Source organism: Mesoplodon mirus (assembly GCF_964341445.2).
Source record: "Mesoplodon mirus genome assembly, chromosome: 2".
Classification (NCBI taxonomy): Eukaryota; Metazoa; Chordata; class Mammalia; order Artiodactyla; family Ziphiidae; genus Mesoplodon; species Mesoplodon mirus.
This window is the reverse complement of record NC_138977.1, coordinates 150,402,363-150,422,114: the sequence shown is the minus strand read 5'-3', so window position 1 is coordinate 150,422,114 and position 19,752 is coordinate 150,402,363.

Below are 19,752 nucleotides of genomic sequence, written 5' to 3'. Positions count from 1 at the left end.
TGGCTTCATTCCAAGATGAAAGTGGCTCATTACTAATAGCTGTTAATATATTACCCATATTGAAAAGTGAAAGAAAAACCCACAGTTGGGCAAGAGGCATTTGGTAAAATGTAGCATGCAGTCTTGATTTTTTTTAAAGCATTTATTTACTTATTTATGTTTTGGCTGCGTTGGGTCTGCGTTGCTGCTCGGGTTTTCTCTAGTTGCGGCGAGCGGGGGCTACTCTTCGTTGCGGTGTGTGGGCTTCTCATTGTGGTGGCTTCTCTTGTTGTGGAGCGCGGGCTCCAGGTGCGCGGGCTTCAGTAGTTGTGGCTCATGGGCTCTAGAGCGCAGGCTCAGCAGTTGTGGCACACGGGCTTGGTTGCTTCGCGGCATGTGGGATCTTCCCAGACCAGGGCTCGAACCTGTGTCCCCTGCATTGGCAGGCGGATTCTTAACCACTGCGCCACCAGTGAAGCCCCTCCAGTCTTCATTTTTGTATCTTTTTAAGAAAGTCAGAAGAAATATATTCTTCCTTAAAATGATCGCATGATACATGTGTATGTATAAACAACACTTCCTTAACAAATGTTCAAATAAATTTGGTGAGCGCATTTAAATCATGCCCATTTGAGCCCGGCTTTTGCAGTAATAGAGAAAACCTTCTTTCTGACTGCACACCACACAAAACCACATGCCTCTCCTCAACTGCCTTGTGCTAGCCCTCTGCATCACCAGCGTCATATGACAAAAAGAAAATAATTTAGTTTTAATATCAAATGAGTTTGATATTCTTTATTCAAGGGAAAAGCAACAAATGGCTTGAAGGAATGCAGTGCCTCCCAAGAGGTGGGGCGCTCTTCCTGAGGGGTTTGGGACAAGAGGGAGTTTCACAGAGCATTAGAGGAGACAACTAAGAATCAGGGCATGATTGGCCAGGAGGTGGAGGATTTCCTTATAAGGCTAGCAGGCCTTATTTTCTAGGGTCAGGAGAGCTAGTTGAACCTAAGTTGGAGGGTTGTGATTGGTATATTAGGATTCCTTGACAGTGATGTGTTTCCTGGAAGTGGCAGCTGACAAATTTGTGACGTGGGCCAGACCACTGGGGTGGCCTCTATTTTGTGGGTCCCAATGTACGATTTCCTTTATCACCAGTGAAAGAATTTCTTTCTCTTTTCTTCCCTCCCCATCCCCCATGGCTTTTTTTAAATGAAATTGTTTTTATTGACGTATAGTTCATATACAATGTTATAAGTTACAGGTGTAAAATATAGTGATTCACAATATTAAAGGTTATGTTCCATTTACAGTTATTATAAAATATTTGCCATAGTCCCTGTGTTGTACAATGTATTCTTATAGCTTAATTTATGCCTAATAGTTTATACCTCTTAATCCCCTTCTCCTATGTTGCCCCTCCCCCCTTCTCTCTGCCCACTGGTAATGACTAGTTCTCTCTATCTGTGGGTCTGCTTCTTTTTTGTTTTATTCACTAGTTTGTTGTATTCTTTAGATTCCATGTATAAGTGATATCATACAGTATTTGTCTTTTTCTGTTGTACTTATTTCACCCAGCATTAATACCCTCCAAGTCTATCCAGGTTGTTTCAAATAGCAACTTTTCATTTGTATCCAAGCTTGTCTCTTTGCAAGGTGATATCATTTCTGGAATATTTATGAATCCTCACATGTAGAAGTTTCAAAATTTGTACATTCATTAAGTTATTTAAAGCATAAGAACAGAAAGAATGTGCAATAGAGTATTCTTTTGTTCATTACACATATACTGCAAATAGAAAGAATTTCCTTTTCATAATTCACAGATAATGTAGCAATTTTAAGCAAAATTTGTACTTCATAGAAAATAACTTTTATTTCATTGCTTTTTTGCCTTGTAACCCAGATTATTTTTTAATGAATTAAGGGCACTAAGGAGGGGACTTGTGCCCCTTACACCATAATTCATCTTTTTTAACCTTGAACAATGGGAGCATTCCTATTTTAAAACTCTGAACAAGACAAAAAAGTCCATTATTTCCATTAGTGCCCAGAATTGATCAAGAAGTATTAATGCAAATTTGAATAAAAAACAAAGAAATTAAAGCATAAAACCTAGAAAAGAAGTGGAAAACATCAATTTATACCAGTAATATGTTTGTGAAACAGGAAAACCAGAGACAGACTGAAAGAAAAATTAGTCAACAATTGTGTCACTCTTTTCAATATTAACATAGAAAATCCATAACTTTCCTTAACATAAGAAATCTCCAAATTAAAAATAAAAATGGAAGAAAAAATACATATAATTTACAATAGCAACAAAAGAGATTAAATTTCTAGTTATAAATTTAACAAGAAATGTACAGGACCTATTAAAAAATGTGTAATGGCTTTACTTAAGTAATTGGATAGATATACTATCTTGTATATAATTATAAAATATTGTAAAGATGTCAATTTTCCATTAATTTATTTCCTAATATGATCACAATAAAATTTCTTATAGGATTTTGAGTTTGTATGACAAAAACAAGCATGTGAAATTAATCAAGATTCTAGGGCCTAAAAAAAAGGAATGTTTGTAACAAGGTAGCCCGACTGGATATTAAAATGTATTTTAAGCTACTGTTTCTAAGTTAGTTTAATATGAGTGTAGTAAGTGACAGCAAGAACAATGAAATAGAATGGGAAATCCAGAAAGAGAAATTGATCCAAAATAAATTGAAATTTGGTATATGATCAATGTAGTCTTTCAAATCAAGCAGAAAAGAGCAGGTCAAATGACTAGTTATTTTGGGGATGAAATAAAGCTAAATCCCTATTTGTTCCCTTCACTAAAGCAAATTATAGATAGTTCAATTAGTTAAATGCAAAAATATTTAAAGAAACCATAAAAATAATAAAAGAAAGCAGTAGCAAATTTTTTATTAACTTCAATAGGGAAGATATTTGTAGTCAAGAAAAAAACCAGAAGCCCAGGTGGAACAAAATCCATACATTTGATGATATAAATATTTTAAATTTGCACACAGAAAAAACATAAGCAAAATTAAAATATAAGTGAAAAAGTATGAATTTACTGATTATATAAAGAGACTGCATATGTCAACAACCTAACATGAAAACAGCAAAGGATACGGACAGACTTCACAGAGGTATAGGAAGAAATTCAAATGACTTGTTTACCTGGGAAAATAGCCCCGTCTCTTGGCGTGCTGAGGGTGCAGACCCCTCTTCTGTAAATGCTTCCTGCTGAGTTGGGAGTCCTCACACCCGGGGGGGAGGGGCAGAACTTCTCCCCAGCAGCCTCCAGGTGAAGTTGAATGTCCCCAGGCCTCCTGCCTCACTGCTCATCCGCCTGAGCACCAGCATTGGTAGTGTTATAGATTCTAATGACCTTTAAGGGTCCAGGAAAGAGATGCGCAGAGACACTGGGGGGGGGGGCGGTTTTACCCCGCCCCACATTTGTTCAGCCACCTTAGGCTGACGGTTTCTGCCAGCCTAGATGCTCTGACCAGTAGTCTGCGCTTTCTTCAATTAGGCCCCTGAATTAACGTACGAATAACAATAATATGCTATTTTTAAACAATAGTATGCTAACGTTCGAATAACAATAATATGCTATTTTTAAACCTATCAATTTAGGCACTCTTAGAATTTTCATTAAGACCAAGTATTAGCCCAAGTGTGGGAAAATGGGGCACCTATATGCCGGTGGGAATAAAAAATAATTTACAAAGCAATGCCTTTCAGAATTAAATATGTACAAATCCTTTGACTCAACAGTTTTACCTGAAGGGATTTTTTTGATAGTCTCCATGGGAAAGGAAAATATTGTACCTTCAAAAAAAAAAAAAAAAAAACCCTGGAGACAAATTTTATATCCATAATAGGATGCATAATGGAAGAGTATGTAGCTGTTATCTTCAAGTACGTCTTATATGAATAAGTAAAGTCCAGAGGAAGGGGTATAGTATGTCCACATCTGTGTAGAACTTAATATATATGTGTTGGTGAGAATGTGTGAATCTATTGGCGGTTGTTCCCCAGGTTGTATGCACGAGAGACTAATCCAGTATTATGTAGCCTCTGGCTGTGTTTAATTTCTTTCTTCTTTTTTTAAAAACCACATACTATTTGAGAGAGATGATCTAGTTATTCAATAGGTGATTAAACCCAAGTAGATATAGATACTGATAAAGAGCTATTGTTAATACATAAACAACACTTTAATTTTAAACAAATGGGGAGGTACATGAAACAGGGAAATGTAAATACAGACAGTCGCAGACTTATGATCATTTAATTTTGCGATGGTGTGAAATTAACATGCATTCAGTAGAGACCATATGTGGAATTTTGAGTTTGGATCTTTTCCCAGGCTAGCGATATGTGGTACCACACTCTCTCATGATGCTGGGCAGTGGCTGCAGCCACAGCTCTCATCACCCATGTGATCATGAGGGTAAACAACTGATACACTTACAACCATTCTGTCCCCATACAAACATTCTGTTTTTTACTTTCAGTGCAGAATTCAATTGCATGAGATATTCAACACTTGATTATAAAACAGGCTGTGTGTTAGGTGATTTTACCCAACTTTAAGCAAATGTGAGTATTCTGAGCGTGTAGGCTAGACTCAGCTATGATGTTCTGTCGGTTATGTGTATTAAATTTTTGACTTACAATATTTTCAACTTACAATGGGTTTATCAGGATGTAACCCCATTGTATGATGAGGGAGACCTGTATATAAAAGAGGAATAATCCCTTATATTATTTGTGTGGAAAGAATTTTAGCTACTTATAAACATAAATAATACAAACATCTAGTAGTTTTAACTTTCACTTCATTATAGAGACAACACAGAGAGACGTTGGTCCATGCCTGTTGAGCCCTCTACAAATAAGCAGTTCTTGTTATACAGTTGATCCTTGAACAACACAGGTTTGTACTGTGAGGGTCCACTTAGTTACAGATTTTTTTCCATAGTAAACAGTACAGTACCTCACGATCCTCAGCTGGGAACTGTGGATATGGAACCACAGATGCTGAGGGACGACTACAAGCTACCCCCGAATTTTCACCTGCTTGTAAGGTTAGCACCCCTAACCCCTGTCCTCCCATATTCAAGGATCCACTGTACTATCATTAGTACAATTTTCTTAGCGATCATTGTACATAAGAGGATTTCCCCAACGTGCCACTAGAGGGCAGCAGACGATGGGTCATTTGCCATACAGCTCCAGGTGGTAGCTGCCACAATAAGAGTGGGAATCGCCCAGCTCAGGAGCTTTGCGACTGGAAAAGTTGCTGAACTTTTCCAGATCTCAGTTTTACCGGGAAGTGGCAAAATATTGCTGAAATAACAAGGTATGGGATGCAATTGCATGATTATATGCCTTGGAAAAGCTCCCAAGAAAGTCATTTTCTGTAAAGACAAAACTATGAATTGCCAGCCAGATGCAATTAATGTCATTTTATTAGACATGGGGACGAGTTGTGGACTGGAAGACTCTAAGACCTCTGCCAGCTCTAACAAGCTGTGATTTTAACTTGCAGTTAGACTCAGTGACTACAGGGGCACAGTTAGAAATTAACCACGTTAAAGTTTAACCATTAAATAAACAAACTTTATTTAAGCCAAACTCTGTTTAGATACCATTCTATTCCTTTTAAAAAAGCTAAGAGTTATGGAGAGCTTCTTATGAGCCAGATACTGTTCTAAGCACTTTGCTTGTACACAACATTCCATTTGAGGTGTCTGCAGTTAACGCTCCCATTTTGCAGAAGAGGAGGGGGAGGTAACTTGCCCAAGGTCTCTCAGCCAGGAGGGGTAGGGCCAGGATGTGAGAGCTCTGGTGCCAGAGGCCACCTTTATAATAACTGCTCCATCATGCTGGGAACTAGTGCAATGAAAGGCAAGCCAAATGTCTAATAAAATGTCATTAATTGCATCTGGCTGGCAATTCATAGTTTTGTCTTTAAGAAAATGACTTTCTTGGGAGCTTTTCCAAGGCATATAATCATGCAATTGCATCCCATACCTTGTTATTTCAACAATATTTTGTTACCATAAAAGCATTGTCATCTGTTGATTGCAATGGCTGTTGATCTCTGCGCTAATCTCTCTCCGCCCCCATCTCTATAGCTGCTGGCAATGTCTCCCACCTCCCCATGTCGTTTTCTAGCCTAACTTAAAACAAACTTGACTAGAATCTGCTATTTCCTCCAAATACATTCCATATCTCTTCCTCCCCAACCTTAAGGCCAAAAATTTCACCTACTATTCCTTGGTAGGTGGAGAGGAGCCTGGAGGAATGTAAGAGCACACCCAGAGAGGAGGACTTGTGGACGGCATATTCACGGAGTACTAATAGACCAGTATTCATGACAGTGGAAGCTGGTTTTGGGGAATGATGAGAAGTAAATCTGAAAAGTTTTTTAAAAAATTAAATTACTGAAAGTCTTAATCCAAGCTGTGGAGTTTGGATGTTATGGGGTTAGCCCTGTGCAGCCACAGCAGATATTTGATTAGGAAAGCGCTGGGTAGAATACGTTGAAGGGACACAGACAGGTGACACAGAAAGCTGTGCTGTGTGGTGTAGGAAGGAGAGCCTGGCAAACGTGGAAAAGAAAAGGAAATCCTGATGGTGTTACCAAGAGCAAACTTTTTGAAAATAAGAACATTATTGGAAAAGTAGGATATAATTACCAAGGGCAGGGTTTATTAAAATAAAGCTGCAATTAGTATTAAAAAATGTGTTTATACATGGGATTTTACGCAGAGTGGAAAATTTTTGAAGAGAGTTACTGGTATGTGGAGTAAAATGTTATTTTGCAAAGGAGAAATGCACATACGAATACATGTATACATAACTAATGCTTTGAAAAAAACTAAGGGGGATTAGGAGGGACAGGGTGGTCTTCTGCACGTGTGTGTGCGCGCATGCTCGTCTGTGTGTGTGATTTGGCCTGAGGCGCTACCTCCATCCTCTCCCTCTGACTGCAGCCCCCATCTCTGGAGCCCGTCAGCTGGCTGCTTGCTAACCCCCCTTACCCCCAGCTACCAATAATCTGTTTGGGGGCCACCTCACTTTGTGTGTCCTCATCTTGAGTTCTTCTCAGGCCAGCTCAAGGCCACTCACCTTTTTCTGTCCACTTGGCTCTTGTGCATTCTTGCCCTGTTAATATCTGGAAGTTCAGGCCATACCAAAGCAGACCTGTTTCTTGCCTTTGCTCTGCCACCACAGACCATTCCAGACTCTTTGGGCCTGAGTCAGGCGATTTCAATCTCCCCAATTGCAGAGTACATTTACCTATCTGCACAAGTGGTTTCCTTGAAGCTCCCCCTGCATAATGAAAGCGGAATTCACAGGACATCAGCAGTCTCTGCAAAGTACAAGCATCCCCACTTCTCTAAAGTTTGCTTTATGCCACATCGCCTTTACAAAAGACCTAATTTTAATACTTGTTTTCACCAACTGAAAGAAATGCCAAAGGTTTTTCGCCTCTATGGAAAAAGGCGAAAATTGAAAAGAGCGTTCAGTGTCTGTTTTGCAGGAGCCTTTATAGAGGCAGTGTGCACCCTCAGCCCTGAGAGGGGCCCTGCCAAGCTCCTTACCTGGGAACTACACTCAGCATCTCAGCATCAGGCCACCATAGTTTTGACCTGTGTCTGTGAGCATCTGGTCTTTTGCTCCATTTATTTTGTGTATCCAGAGCAAGACATGTCCCTAAGGTAATTGCGTCTTTGTTGTATGTCACTTCGGCTTACAAAGGTTTTATAGGAAGGCTCTGCTTTCAGATAGCGGGGGTTGGGGGGCAACCTGTACTCCACATCATCAGGCCTGGCTCTTCCCCTACCTTCCCCGTTCGGTTCAATTCTTGTAGAGTGAGTGATGAGCTAGGGTTGCCAAACTGGCTGAGCACCTATAGTTCTTGCCCTTTGGGGTTCACAAAAGCTCCAAGCTGTGAGTCAGCAGGAAAGGACCATTTAGCATCTGAGACGCACACACTCACACACATATGTGCACACTCTCTTGCTCAGACTCACAGGCTCTCACACACACACACACACACACTCACACTCACACTCATACACTCATGCACAACATGGAGGAAGGGTAAGATGGACAATAGTCTTCTGTGAGTACAAAAAGGAATTCTTTTCTGCTTTTCTGTGCTTTCCAAGTTTTCTGCCTTGAAAATATGTTACTTTCACAAGTAACAAAATATTAAATATTGTAAAATGTAAGAATAAAAGCAAAATAAATTCTATGTAATTTACTCCAATTTGGTAAAACTCCTCAGAGAAAGAATATTTCCTCTCTTATATGTCTAATGACCCATTTGACTTGTTTCTATTTGTGAAAATTTATGGTTTCATTCTTTACCTTGCAGAAATCCTTACTAACTTATGTAATAAAAATCAGTGAAATATTTTAAGTTATTGCACCTTGAAAAAAAGACCTTCCAATTGTGCTGATTTCACATTTGAAAGTTGAAAGTTCAGTTTGGGGCTTTATATTGCATTAGAAATGGTTGTGGCTCATAAATATTTACTTAGAAAATCTGATTAATGCATGAATGTTCTTCCTTTCCTTCAAATAATCACAACAGAAGCCTGGAATCACACACATAACATCAACAGAAGTTCGCCCCCCACCCTGCTTATCTCACCACAAACTGGAGGTTCTGAATGTCCTCTCGTTCTGGCCTCCTGTATCATAGTCAGCCACCTGGTCATCTCCAGTGAGAGTCACAGGTAACCCAGAATTTGGTCAACAAACTCAAAATATCATTCAAAAGGGATATTGGAATTTCCACTTTCAAAATAAATTTTTGAAAACAGTTTTCATAAACCAAATCTGAGTTTATGTATAAGGAAGTGAATATTTTTCTTTAATTACCCACCTCCCTGCTTGCCGTGGGATCTGAAGGTGATGATGAATCACATCCCCTCTCCTGAGAGTTCTCAACCAGATGGAGAAAAGTTTAGGAGTAAAGATCAGCTTTACTTTGGTAGTAAGATAAATTAGGAGTAGGCAAGGATTTGGGCCAAAATTGGGCTTCCTACTCTGTTCCCACTTTTTTATGCTGACTTTTCCACCCAGTTTGAAAGGGTGGGTGGAGAGGCTTTGCCCTGATGACCTTACTTTTCACGTAGTGGCAGTGTTACTGGACCAAGCTTGGGCCCACTCACCCACACACAGTAAAGCCAATCTACTGACAGTGGGTTGTGCAGTGTTTATTGCAGGCATCAAACAAGGAGTCCAGGCAGTTAATGCTCAAAAGACCTGAACACCCCTGGCTCTCAGGGGTGAGGGAGAATTTTGAGGGGTGTGTGATCAGCTCATGGACATTATTCTATTTGGTTGGTGGTGAGGTAACCAGGAGTCAACATCATCAACCTTTTGATTCCAACCGGTCTGGGGTCTATGTGCTTGTGGTCAGCATACAGTTAACTTCTTCCGGCTGGTGGGGGTTTCAGTATCTGCAAAATAGCTCTAGAATATGTCTCAGAATATTATCTCTAGCCCTTGAGGAGGAACTAAAGGTCCCTGACTTTGTTTAATGGCTAAACTATTATTACTTTGTCTTGCTTGACTGTTTGCCTTTGTTTCTGCATTTTCTCACTTCTCTGATTAAATTTATTCTTTGGAACTCAGGGAAGGCCTAGGAGGGTAAAGTTTTTCCACAAACAAGAGGTAGATGGAGGACATGGGGGGCGGGGGGTGTCTCTCCCGAGAAGACCCCCTAGAGTCCTGCTTGGTTACAGCAGGGTAATGTCTTACAAGAAGACATATGTCCTGCAAACTTTCTGGACCTGCCATAGCAAGGTGAGAGGAAAAGAAATCATTTTCTTCAAAAATTGTTCATTCATAGGGAATAGAGCACTCTCTTTAGCAACATGAGGAATGTGGTAATAAATGTCATGCTTACTACTGAACATGTCTGAATTCTTTTTTCCTATTGCTAAAAATGTAGGACTCTGTAGATGCAATGAGGTGATTGGTGGATCAGTTCTCACAATATCCATGGTGTTCTTTTACTAGTGCTTTACTTAGGATTTTATATATTTCCTTCCTTTGGATTAAATGAATGGACTTAATGATCATTAAAGTGAAGAGAGTAAATTATAAGGAGTTTTAAAATAAGAGTTCAGTTTCAGAGCTAACAGCAGTGTTTATTGGTCTTTCTGTTTGGCTTAGGAATGATGGAGTAAACAGATCATTATGGCCTCATGCCCTTCCCTATCAGGGGAAGATCTGGTAACTGAGCTATCCCTGAAACAAACTATGAGCCTTGTAACAAATGGAAACTGATGAATAGAGGTCTTATTTGTTTCTGGCTTGGATTCCTCAATAATGGTCCAAGATTTTGTGCAGAGAATCAAGGTTTGGTGTTGATCCAGGGTTTTGTGTTAGGAGCCAATTTGAATCAAGAGCCAAGAGCTGAGGAAAGGTCAAAAGCCTTGTTGGGGGAGGAAGGCTGGGGGCAGAGATGAGGAAGAAGGCTTCTCTGTTTGGCCTCTCTATCCACAATGGCTTGGATTCTTCCTCACCCTCAGCTCCTGCACTAGTGGAGGCTGATCCTGTTCTTCTGAACTTCAGTCTCCCAGAACATGGGCAGATGTGTACATATGGGTAAAGTTCTTCGTCTCAAAGGAGAAAGAGGAAAGTTAATGCTCTAACAAATACCTAATTCCCGGCACATAGTGGATACTCAATAAATGCCCTTCTACTAAATGAAAGTAGTTTGGAAATGGCTGTTTGGTTCAGGAAGACCCTTGGCTGTTTCACTGCTGATTAGCACCTGAACCAGATGGTGAAGAGAAGATTGAGAGGGTGAAATAAACACAAGCCTGGTCATTACTTCTTAACACTCATGAAAATAGAGTTGACCAGTTATAGCTGAAATGCAGTTAGAACTGTGGTTAATCATCCTTTATCTCCTCCTGGTCTCATAGGCACAGATGCTTGAGAGATGCTTGAGAGAGGTGTCTGTGAGATTATTTAACACTCTGACTTTATCACATATTCATGTTAAGAAGAGTTTCATGTATTTTTTTCCTCCTTGTAATGTTGTGTTATTGTGATTTATAATGAGAAATATATATATATTTGGTTAGCAGCCAAGCCCAGTGAGTCTAGTAGATCAAAGCTCCTTTGGAATCAGCCACCTTTATGAAAAACATCAGCTATCACTTTGTCCAATGGAATCCTCCAGCCGTGGTGACCTTGGGTACAGATGTGAACCCCACCTTACCCTGTGGAAAGCCCTGGCATAAGTGTCAGAGGTCTGGTAACTCCTGGGGGGGTGTAGCTCTTTGGGACATTGTGTACATTAGCTGGCACATGGTAGGTGCTCAGTCAACAGAGAGGAACTCCTTTATACATGCCCCAGAGAACAGCAGATACCATGTGAGTGGTTTCCTGAGCAAGGCTGAGAGAAAAGCCATTCATCCTATAAACACAGAGAGGATAGGGTTTGGTCTTACTAAGTCCACCATGTTGGTTAGAGCGGGCTCCACACAGAGTTGTAAAGGACTTAAAGGTCACTCTTACCTATTCTCTCAAGGTCCTGATCTCTTCTCCCTTCTTATGTTATGTTCCTGTTTTTTTTATAGTTCCTCCTCTGTGATCCATGTCATAATCACTTTTCAAGAGATCTTTGATTGAATCATCTCGCTAAGGAGAAAATGACTAAGAAAACATTTATTTTGCATATCCCAGACATATTTGTCTTTTATTGGGGTCGGACAAAGGAATAAGTCTCTAATCCAAAGGAGTACATTTCCAGCAGTGGAATTGAAGGTGGTGGATTAATTGGGACGGTCTAAACCACCATATCATCGGTCAAATACAACAGAATTTTATATCCCATTCACGCAACAATCCAGTGTGGATGTTTGGGTGACTGGATAACTTTTCTTCACATGGCGATTCAGAGACCCATGTGCTAGGCCTTACAGGTGCATGCGGACAGTGGTGGAAGGAAAAGAGTGTAGAGAGGCCCTGCTGCTCTGTTAAAAGCTCCCATCAGGAAGTGGCAAAATCCCCTGTGCTAACGTTTCACTGGTGAGAACTCAGTCCCATGGCCGCAAGGTCTTGCCCATTAGAGTCCTATCACCCTGGAAGAAAAGGAGGATGGATTTGGGCAGATAATCAAGAGTTTCAGCCAAAATCCCAGAGTGTGGAGCTTTGTTGCTCTGGAGGGTGAAGAGAGGCAGATTTTTTTTCCTCACACAGTCAGGAAACCATGTCCTGTAGCCAGGCACCACATAAGCTGAATCCTCGTGCTGTGGCTTAAACTAATTCCCAGGATTTTTCAGACAGACTCACTAATGTCATTTAATCCTTTGTAGTTTTCCCTAGGTTTGTAATGGTAGAAAAGTACAACATGGACCTGTATATAGGTGGCCACTTGACCCAGAGCCATTCATCAGCTCTTCCACTGCTCCAAGCAGACCCTGAACTCAAGGAGTCAATCCCACATGCCACTGGACCAGATGGGGCTCCTGCTTACTAACTCAGGGTCTTTGCTTTGCTTGGGATCAGCCTGGCCCCAGGTTTCTCCTCTTTTCTCTGTTTCTTCTCTTCCCTCAACTATTTCACTGCAAATTAGCACCTGAACTAGATGTTGAGGAGGAGCTAGAGATGGTGAGCTTAAACACAAGCCTGTTAATTACTTCTTAAAACTGGTGAAAATGGAGTTGACCAGTTGCAGCTGAAATGCAGTTAGAACTGTTGATGATCGTCCTTTATCTCCTCCTGGTCTCAGATGCGCAGATACTTGAGAGGTGTCTGTGATATTATTTAACACTCTAAATTTATCACATCTTCATGGGAAGAAGAGTTTAAAGCGTTTTTTCCTCACATTATGATATTGTGATTTATAATAAGAAGTATCTTTTAGATCTTTGTCCCCTTTTTCACCCCTAAAGCCCTTAGAATTTCCTAAATGAAGAGAGCAATAAATGTCTTTTATTATGTTAATGAGATGACTTTTGGAAAGCACTTAAGGGTCGGGGGCTGGTTACCAGTGGAGCCAACAAAATGATTAGAGGGTTGGAACTTTCAGTCCCACCCACCGACCTCCGGGGAGGGGAGAAGGGCAGGAGCTTGCGCCAATCACCAACGGCCACTGAGTTCGTCAGTCATGCCTATGTAATGAAGCCTCCATAAAAACTCCAAAAAAAAGCTGGGTTTGGAGAGCTTCCAGGGTGGTGAACGAGTAGAGGTACCTGGAGAGGTCGTGGAAGCTCTGTGCCTTTTCCCCAAACCCTGTCCTATGCATCCGTCCCATATGGATGTTCCTCTGTATCCTTTATCATATCATTTAAGAAGAAACCAGTAAACGTAAGTAAAATCTTTCCATGAATTCTGTGTGCTCCTTTGGCAAATCAATCAAACTCAAGGAGGGGATCATTGGAAGCTCTAATCTATAGCTTGTAGGTCAGAAACACAGGTGACAACCTGGGTTTGGAATTAGCATCTAAATGGGGAGCAGCAATCTGATGCGACTGAGCCCCTAACCCGTGGGATCTGATGATGTAGCTGGGTAGAAAGTCTCAGAAGTGAATTAAGTTGTAGGCCACCCAGTTGGCCTGGAGAATTGCCTGGTGTGGGGAAAAACCCCAACACATTTGGTGATGAGAAGTGTCAGGAGTGAGGTATTCTGTGTTGAGTAGTAAAGGAGACACATGGGAAAGAAAAACAGAAGAAAGACTCATAGGAAGGAAAGACTGGGTTTGTTTGTTTGTTTCCTACACGTTTGGGAAGAACTGTAGTGTTTTCTTTTCAACAGTGTAACAAGAAATCATTGTAACAGTGCATGTTTATTGAGAGATTGTGTGTCCAGCATGGTCTTAAATACTTTATGTACATGGTTTCATTTAATTCTCACTAGAACCCTAATGGTAGATGCTTTTATTACCCTTATTTCATAGTCACAAAAATTGGGCCATAGCCAAGCACACATACCTAGTAAGAAGCAGTGCTATCTGATTGTAGAAACCAAGAGTTGAACCTTTATATTACCCTCCATATTCTAATAGCAAACTATGGCATACTCATTCTTAGAGAAAGTATGGTGAACATATTTTTCTTTTGAGAAAGTGAATTAATCTGTGATATTCTCCTTTCCTCCATGGGGTTAGAGTGGAATGAAATATCGAATCGAGAGCTGAGATCTCCCATTCTATTTTGTTAACTCAGTCATTAAAGCAATGCTCCCTGGACAGACTTCATCAAACCAGCTAGCTGGCGATAGAGTACAGGCATACCATGTTTTACTGCACTTCCATTCACTGCACTTCATAGATACTGTGTTTTTTACATATCGAAGCTTTGTGGCAATGCTATATCGAACAAGTCTATTGGTGCCATTTTTCCACGAGCATTTGCTCACTTCCTGTCTCTGTCAGTATTTGTAATACAATATTTCAAACTTTTTCATTATTATTTTATGGTGATCAGTGATCTTTGATGATACTACTCTGACTTGCTGAAGGCTCAGATTATGGTCAGAAATTTTTAGCAATGAAGTATTTTTTAAATTAAGGTATGGACGTTGTTTTTCTAGACATGACGTAAACATAACTTTTATATACACTGGGAAATCAAAAAATTTGCATGCCTTGCTTTATTGCTATATTCGCTTTATTTCAGTGGTCTGAACCAAACCGCAGTATCTCCAAGGTATGCCTGGGTCATGGAATTTAGAGACCCAGCCTACTATAAGAGGAGAAGGAAGTTAACATCAAGAGAAAATGGAAAGCAGAGAGAGGGAGCCACACTGTGTACCCTTGTCCTCCACACACAGGACAGAATAGATGCTGCTGGTCCCAGTTCTGTTGACTGGTCTACCTAGCTTACGAGGGAGGTCTCCTGTGAGGTTAGATGGCTGCCATCATGCCTCACACTAAATCCTTTTCTGCCCTTTCTGTCCTGTAACTCAACAAATTGCAAACTTTTCTCTAGCGGGTGATAAAGAAGGCGGCAATGAGTACAGAGCAGGCAGCTTGGGTCACCTGAGGGCATACCAATAGTTGTGCCTAATGACAATATTGGAAAGCTCAATTTGGCTCCAGAAAGTTCCCTTGAGCAATCCCTGATATGGTGTTGACTTTTGTGAGGCCTCAGCAATGCAGAGCACCTGCAAAAGGGCTCGTTAGCTACAGGAAGTCTCTTTTGCTGTTCAACTGCACCTCTAGATCAGAAACATCAAACCCTTGTCAGTCAGAGCCTGTCAGCAGCTCAGGGAAATCTTTCCTTTGGTTTCAGTTCACGAGGTTTAGCAACCTCTTCAGTCACCTGTGAAGGAACTGAAAACCCACAGTAAACTGCAGCCAACTCACCCATTTATAATAGTTATGACCATGCACCCTATTTATTGTAGTAGAGTTCCAAGCACTGTAAAGCCCTTTTGAGAATTAGTCTCTCTACTCAAATATAGAATTTGTATGTTTGTCCCCCCACAGAGCTTGCCCTTTCTCTGTTCTATTTCATAACATCTAAAAATAATGTATAATTTACTATCATTATTTGTTTTTGTTTGTTTGATTTACCCTGCAAAGACCTTTTATGATATATTTTTCCTGGATATATAGAGATCTTCTTCACCTTACAGTGAGGTTATGTCCTCATAAACCTATTGTAAGTTGAAAATATCCTAAGTGGAGAATGCATTGTATACACCTAAGATACCGAACAACATAGCTGAGGCTAGCCCATCTTGCACATGATCAGAACACTTAATTAGCTTACAGCTTGGGTAAAATCATCTAACACAAAGCCTATTTTTTTAATAAAGTGTTGAATATCTCATATAATCTGTTGAATACTGTGCTGATAGTGAAATACAGAATGGTTGTGTGGGTCCAGAATGGTTGAAAGTGTATTGGTTGTTTACTCTCTTGATCACATGGTTGACTGGGAGCTGTGGCCGCTGCCCAGCATCACGAGAGAATGTGGTACCACATGTCGCTAGCCCAAGAAAAGATCCAAATTCAAAACTCAAAGAGTGGTTTCTACTGAATGCATATGGCTTTCATACCGTAGCAGAGTCAAAAAATCGTTAAGTAGAATCATTAAGTAAGTTGGGGACTATCTATAAATTAATTCCATTCATAGTAAAGTGACTTCAGAGATGATTGCAAAGCAAATTTTCAATTAAACAAGTCTCTCCTTCCTTCATACAATAAGTCTTTATTTACTGCATACTATGTGTCTGTACTCTTCTAGATCCTGGGGATATAGCAGCAAGTAAGAGACAAAGATCTCTTCCCTCATGGAAATGGGAGGCTTTCCTAAAGAAATAAAATATATAGCAACACAGATAGTAAAGGTCTTATTGAGATGAATAATCAGGGAAGCATAATAAGAACTAGGGTGTAGGGGTGGGACTGTAATTTTGAACTGACTGGGCAGGGAAGGTCTCACTAAGGTGACACTTGAGTAAAGATTTGAAAAAGGCAAGAGAGTGAGGCTTAGAGCTATGTGGGGAAGAAGGACTGGTCAGAAAGAAGAGTGAGTGTTGTCGTTTATATATAGGTTGATTCCTTTTGGTCCTTGTGTTGCAAAAAGGAGAAATAGTTCCATAATGATTGTGTTTATGGCTGAAACCTATTACAATGGACTGTGAGTTGTGTTCCCCCCAAATTCATATGTTGAGACTAATCCTTATGTAATGGTGTTTGGAGAGGGGGTCTTTGGGAGGTGATTAGGTGATAAGGGTGGAGCTCTCATGAATGGGATTAGTGCCTTTACAAGAAGAAGCTAGAGAACTCTCTCACTGTTTACCTCCCTGTGAGGATGCACCCAGAAGTAGGCAGTTTGTAACCTGGAAGGGAGCCCTCACCAGAACGCCGCCATTCTGGCAGCCAGCCTCCAGAACTGTGAGAAATACATTTTTATTGTTTATAAGCCACCCAGACTATGGTAATTTGTTTTAGTAGCCCAAAAGGACTGAGACACCTATGAAATTAACTAATTGGTTTGGAAGGATAAAACAATGTGAAGAAATCTCAAAAGATTTTGTCTAAAATGGCTGTGTTTAAAATAAAACAGTCAAATCTGTTTATATAAGGCATTGTTAAATTCAAACAAAACATACTATATTTTATCAAATAACTGATTTAACTGCATTTCATTTTGAAGCAATTATTTTTATGACAAATAACAGAAAAGCTTCTCTGATAGAGAAAAAGTAAAGGTATGAGACAGTGATCAATACATTCAGGTAAAAAAAATTAAGAAAGTAGATCTCATGTTAAGTGTTCTTACCACAATAAGATTAAATTTTCGAAAATGAATTCAGGTAAAAGTCTTTCTTCAAGGGCAAATAAACGTGACTTGGTTTTCCAGCTTCTATTTATGAGTCAAATAAATCTAATAATTTGAAGGTACTTCATTTTGCAAGCCTGATATGATCCACATCCCTGAATCTTCTATTAATGACTGAGAATATCCCTAAACTGTTTTGTGTGTGGAATCAAGAATCCTGGTCATCTCCTCCATATCTGAATAACTGCACTGGGAAATCCTTTGGTGCCTATGCAATTATTATCCTATTTTCCAAAATGAGGAACTATAGGGATTTTGGAACTATAGGGAAGAAAATAGTAAGAAGGCAAGAATGCTCTAACCCTTTAGCTGATTTCACTCAATGGTGACTTTGTCAAAGTCCCAAGAAGAGGGGATAAGCATCCTTCATATCTTTCCTGTGTTGGAGAGGGGGCTCTGCTCTGGGCTTGAAGTGGGTCCATCACACCCTCACCTTCTTGAAGGTCAGTACAGTTTCTGCCCTCACCAAGTGTTTGGGAAAGTTTTCAGTGTGGACACAATGATTAATTTAGTCTTAGAGCTCAAAGCCTCATTCTATCATTTTGAGTAAGTGGCAGCACAAAGAGAGTACAGTAAAAAAATAAATAAATAACCCAAAGGGATCAAGGCTCTCTGGAAATTCACAGAAGTTTTCAGATAGGTCTCTGCAGTCAAGTCAGGCCTGACCTTGTAGGCTCTGCCCCTCCAACGCATCTGAGCATTTAAGTTCACAAAAGGTCATGAGCCACTAGACACTTCAAATCTCTCATTTAAACATTGCCAACATCCAGATAAGAATGTCTCTTTTTCATTTTCCTAGCTCCTTTTAAATGCACTAGGCATTTGTTACTGTTTTGGGACAATAAAGTTGCAGTGACCTCTTCCTTTGTAGAGACCTCAGGAATCTGCCAGGATTTTCAGGGACATGCTCTCCAGCAGTGGCTTTAAACTTTTTCTTTGTTTTTCTATGTTTGTTTGCTTTTAATCCAAAGTGCATTATATGGCTTGTCAGCTAAATGGTTCTCTCTGTCTGGTGTGTTGTTCTTAATGATTCTCTGTGGCATCCTTTCCATTTCTCACTCCCTGATCACCAGAAGTTAATAACAGTAGAACTCTAAACAAATGAGCCACTATTTCCAAGGGACCGTTTCTGCCAGCAGTAGATTATTTTTGTATTGTATGAAATGATGTCTTAGGAAGATTTTATTTTCAGTAACCACAGTCTTTTTTGCTTCTTGATTTCATGGATGGTAGAAAATACTGCTTTGGATATGTAGAAAAATTGTCTTTAAAATCTCCAGCTACATAGCATATAATTTCCTATAAAATTTTTATTGTGAAGTACAGAAGAGTCTTTTAATGGAAGTAATCACAGGTGCTTTAATATAAAGCTTGTATATATAGAGATTTTATAAGCTAAATTCTGTATCCTAAGATCCCTTTAAGTTCAGTGGGAGAACTAACCATAATGCTGTGATTTCAGCCTGTGGCCCATAATTTTCCCAAACTGATTATTCACTTGAAAATTGTGAACGGTTAGTTTCAGAAGCTTTATAATCTGTGAGAATGCCTTTAACTTCCCACCTACCACACACACACACACACACACACACACACACACACACACACACACGCCCCCTTCATGGGTCTAAGCTTGCCTTTTGCCTTTGTTTTTACATTGTTTACTTTAAGTCAGGCATTTTCCAAGAGTTGTGGATACAGATGGTTTTGACATAATTCCTACCCTCAAGGAGAAATGACAGTGGGATTCAGACAAGTAAATAGTCTATGACACTGTACTGTAGGAGACTAGAAAAGGAGTGAGGTGGGCAGAGGATGCTAGACTACATCATGTGGGGTCAGGTGAAGTATCTGCCAGGGGTACTGAAGTTGCAGAGCTCTTTGTACAGAAACCTTAGCCTTAGTGGCGTGGTATTGCCTACTAGGTACTTTCCTTCGTGTGCAATACTTTTGCAATTGATAAAACAAATGCATCTTCCTCAACTGACATCAGACAAATGTGAAGAGAAGTGACATGCTGAGGCAAAACAGAAAGAGAAATGAGTACATCTCTAAAACTCTAAACATTTTTCCATTCATGTGTTGTCAGTCATAGATAGAATAGCCATCTATAAGAACTGCTGTAGCCAAAGGGATTGTATGCACTGAAGAAAAGAGGGCATCTGAGTAACTTGTCTAGGAATTAATGGCCATCTCTACTACTCAGGAAAAAAAAATCCATCAGCCCTTTCTCCTGTTTCTCAGTGGCTAATGAACCATGTAAAACTCCATTTTTGTACAGCAAGTTGGCTATAAGGAGTGCTTAGGAGGAAGTCAGCAGCGGCTAACACCCAGAGTTAGTTAAATATCTCCCAGCATGGTATAAATCAACTTAAATGGAATTAATCCCCATCCTTTCAGTTTGTTTCCTAATGTGGG